Below are 4992 nucleotides of genomic sequence, written 5' to 3'. Positions count from 1 at the left end.
TTATTTCCTGCATGGTGTGAAATAATTTACCTATTTTTAAAGACAGTCAACATCCATATTTCAAATTTACATACCTACGTCCGTAATACTGCTTAGCCGTTCCGAATTCTGTTATTTCTAACTATTTAAATAAATTCAGATGAATGCAGAATTAGTTATAATTAAAACTTTTATTCCTGTTTAAGAGGAATTCCTAGTTGCGATTTTGCCATACAAACGCTCTCGACTGTTTCCTCCCTGGATTTTTAACCTAGAGAAATGAGTTTTTCAAATAAGATCAATACCATCAATATCTGTGCCGCTATGTTTTGCTTTATTAGATTATTTTGTTTTGAAGAAAGTTACAGTGTCTCGAAAATCGCAAAACGGCTCAATTGAATTGGTTGCAAAAAAGGCGCAGTATACAAATATGACAACAAAAACTTAAAACATAGCGGCATAGATTATTTGTTCCTCTTGCAGTTTCCAAAATTTCATAATGATTGGTGGCGTTTGGGAGGAGGAAACAGTCGAGAGCGAAACCTCGATTTTTGAGTTTTTTGCGTGGGAATTTTAGTAGGAGCTGCAGTTGTCCTTATCGCACGTACGCACTCCCGCCCACCGCGCAGCGCGACAGAAACATAGCTTCAAAAATTCGAGATTTGAAAAGTTGCTCTTTTTTTTACATTTATCTTATAAGAAATTGTGTTAATATTTTTTTAAACATATCCGCCATCTTGTCACTCGTTCTAAGTTTTCGCAAAAAACATCATGAATTTGCACCACTTAGTGAACTTTGTGGATTCATCGCTTCAGCCTTTGGCTTCCACCTCAACATTAAATGTCTATCACCGACGGTGTCCCTGCCCCGCATAAACGGCATGAAAAGATGCTATAAATAAACCTTCATATTTTGACATTCCCCGAGTGCAGACAGCCTTTGAAAGCGTTTAATTATGGCTACTTCTCATTTGAAATGAGGGACTAATTCGGAATTTTCCCCAAGGCATAAAAGGATACGGACATGGAATTTAATCCAAAACTTTCGGTAATATTTTAATAATATTATTAAACAGGTACAGTAAGAAAACTGACATGGAATGTAATTTAATACACTCAGTTCCTAAACTCATATACCTGCTGGTTATTTATGTAGTGTAGTCTATAATTTAAATAGTACCTGAATTATTCATTAGTGTGATGTTTCACTATTGACGCATTATATTAGGATAGTGGGCAGACAAAATAAGTAATACCCTGAACAATTTTTCGCGCAACCTAAATTTACGCGAATAGACAACTTCAAGCAAAAAATTATAATGAATATTATCTGCTAAAAGTATTCATAATTCATAATAATTTATTTGCAAAAAAGGAGCTATAAAAGCTGGTACAAGAAAGTTCATACTCTTAGCCGTCCATGCACAGCATGCAAATCTTACTAACTAGCCTAAATATAAAATATTTTATACAGGAACAATTTTACTATATATATTGTATTAACGTTTTTAAATGGCATTCTATAAAATTATTGAAGCAGCAAAATACTTATTACAGTACATATGGTACTACTTTCCCGCACGCGTGCGGGAATGAGCACTTTCCATGCATATGTCGAAACTATAAAGAACCATATGTACTGTAAAACGTACGATACACGTGCGAATAGGTAATTCGCAACTCGTGTTGACTCGTGTTAATTCATCACCACTCGTTGCGAATGTCTTATTTTCTGCACTTGTATCGTAAATAAGTATTATATGACTAGATTCAGTATTTCCCATGCTAATACGTGAACGTGTGCATTGCGTATGCTTTGTATATCGTCATAGTTACGTTTTCCAGTGTGAAAGAGAAAAGTGCAAATTAACCCGGCGTCTGTACACTTCGGACTCAAGTGCGCATTTCCGAGTTTCCACGGCTCTAGGCAGGCACTGGGATGTAATATGCAGACTATTATGCGATCGCTATTGCTTTTACTTGACATGTGAGGAGCAAAAAAGGAAAACGTTTGCCTACTAGCTATTGCCGATTGGAGGCATAACACGGAGGATTTTAATAAGATTTATTAAATGTTATTGTGTGTTCATTGATGATCATGCAACTGTTGCAACATATAACTTATTGATTTATTAGTTTAAAATTAGTATTACAAGCTATTTTCTATATATACTATAAAATATATAGTCACCCTTTTTTAGATTCCTTCAGGTATCTGGCTCTTAGTGATTTAATTGAGCTCAACATATTTAGGTTCTTTACCGTTCGCATTTGAAAATACAGCTAATTAGAACGGTAAGGTAAGGCAAGCTGAGATTTTAATTCGTATTTTATTTTATAACTATGTACATTTAAGAAATAGGGATATTTAAGTCTGAAATATATGAGTGTATGCCGACACGATACGTAATAAGGCCCGCTTCAATTCGAGTGTCATTATTGGGTGCGACGACGTTGCACGTTTTCAGAGCCATCGGATGCATGCACTTGTTTTGTTACGGGAGACATGCATGACATGGTGGTGGATAGCATATCATGGTCAATGGATTTTTTCTCTATCCTCTTAAGTCCCGATGTCCTTTTAAAGGGCACATTCAAATCGTATTTAGAAGTAAATATTTGAAGAAGGTACCAAATTTAAAACTGGAAACGATTGTATACGGATTAGATTTTTTTCGCTTTACCGGCTTTTTGATAATTATGGATTATGGCGATACTGAAAATGTGGTAATTTGACCAGATATTTTTTAACTTTGTAAAGTTGCTATATAAATAAATAAATATTATAGGACATTATTACAGAAATTGACTAAGTCCCACAGTAAGCTCAATAAGGCTTGTGTTGAGGGTAATTAGACAACGTTATATATAATATATAAATATTTATAAATACTTAAATACATAGAAAACACCCATGACTCAGGAACAAATATCCATGCTCATCACACGAATACATGCCCTTACCAAGATTTGAACCCGGGACCATCAGCTTCGTAGGCAGGGTCACTACCCACTAGGCCAAACCGGTCGTCGAACTAACAATATCAATTTTTCAACAATTATTGCACACTTTAAGATCACTTAATATTTCCACATCACAATAACGTCTTATTCATCTCAATCGTTATATTCCTGAATAGACTTATTGTGCGTGGCCCGTAATGGCCACATGAATGGGGATGGCCTGCCCATGGCTTTTGTCTAGCTCGACTCAGGACATTTATGGCGAGCCATTAAGCTGGCCACTCCAGTCTTATGAAACTTTTATCTATCTCTAAGAACTACTTGAGGTCACGCTGGAGCTTCATGGAAAAGTTTTAAAAATTGTACGTATGGATCGACGGTAATAAAGCTTTGAAATATTACATTTTAAAGCTTGTCTGTCTTTACTTTATTCCAATCATAATATATTAGGACCATACTACACACATTGTCTAAAGTCCCATAGTAAGCTCAATAAGGCTTGTGTTGAGGGAATCATATAACATTAGTTGGCTTACTTTCTCCTTGGTTTTTTAGTTGCTGGGAATATTTTAAGATATAAAGTTTTCCTCTGGAAAGATTCTGTATACGGATTTATTATTTTCTTATTCACTTGTGTTTAAAAAAAAAATGTTTCACCAATAGGTAGGTAAATACATTTTTTTTTTAGTTTTGCCTCGATTTAATACACCACCAGTATAATTATTTAATAATAGTGTTACCTGTGCAACGTGGATATTTTATGTAGAATGAAAAGTATGAAATCTGTTTTGTTTCATTTTGTATTGTATCAAGAAAATAGCTTAAGACTTTTGGTTTTACCTACTTCGTTTGACGCCATAATAGGCCATTCTTAATATAAATACCGTCTGCACTTACCTTTAAAGCGACTTCCTTCTAAAGATATAAGTACCGTACCGGCTTTAGAGGCGCCATAAAAATAATACAAACTGTAAGTTTAAGAAGTACCTATCAAACAAATAAATAAAAAAACATTTTCTTACGAAACTAAATCTAGTTACAAGACTGTCACAGTGAACGCGGTATGGATATTTTCTTATGAAGTCGTAAATTTAATTTAGAATATGACTAAACTTACAAGTCTTACAACTCAATTTAATTTAGAATATGAAATTCTTACCTTCTAAACTTATCGTACATACTTACCTACGTAAATTTTATTGGTTGGTATTATAATTAATGATTGGAATGTAAGTGAAATAAGGAAGATACTACTTGCTCAACTCTCAAAGTGAATGATTCATCCTGGCGGCATTGTGGCATTATGAACCTACAGACTGATAACGAGTATACTAATCCATCTGTATTCGTTATCAAAAACTATTTTTATCGCTTCGAAATTAAAGATTCCTTGTTTTCATCAATACATAGCTTTGTCTACAAATATTACGAGTAACTTCCTTACATTATTGTCTGCGTTATCAGAGACTAGAAAATACTAATAACCTATGGTGCTATTAAAAAAATAACACAAAAAGTCTGTCAGAAGTGGGATTCGAACCCACGCCCACAGAAGTGGACTGCGACCTGAACGCAGCGCCTTAGACCGCTCGGCCATCCTGACTGTGATTCGGGAGCCGAAATTACAGTAAAGGTGCCATAAGCATCAATATTCCAAAACGAAAAAAAAAAATACTATTTGTTTTGCACTATCCAATCTATCCATGTGACTTTGACCACACGTGACTTGACTGCGATCGGATCTCTTTGTTTATTATCAAACACTAAATACTATGTGTATTTTAACATTTCCAAACAATTTTTTTAATAAAATAAAATATGTCGGCTACATATGTGACCGAAGCAAGAATCCAAGCGTAGGTACAAGTAGTACAAGTACTTCTAAATTACACTTTGTTTCTTGTTTCCGCGCATTCGCGGCATATTCACCAAATCCGGACGCACCACTCAAATATAACTATGGTAGGTACCTACTTGCCGATTTATAAATCTGGTGCGTAATTTATAAATGGGTCTTTGAGTGATCTTGTCTGTAATTAACGCAAGTTG

The 4992-nt window shown here is 34.6% G+C and overlaps 1 non-coding gene across 1 annotated transcript; it reads right to left on the bottom strand.

Moving 5' to 3' along the window:
• Positions 1-4462: 4462 nt before the first annotated feature.
• On the bottom strand, positions 4463-4546 carry Trnal-cag (transfer RNA leucine (anticodon CAG)). The gene has a single exon. It is a non-coding gene; the product is annotated as a tRNA-Leu (tRNA).
• Positions 4547-4992: the final 446 nt, after the last annotated feature.

This window comes from Cydia pomonella, chromosome 2 (genome assembly GCF_033807575.1).
Source record: "Cydia pomonella isolate Wapato2018A chromosome 2, ilCydPomo1, whole genome shotgun sequence".
NCBI lineage: Eukaryota > Metazoa > Arthropoda > Insecta > Lepidoptera > Tortricidae > Cydia > Cydia pomonella.
Note: the sequence above shows the minus strand (reverse complement) of the source record. Positions and strands in the feature narration are given on the sequence as shown.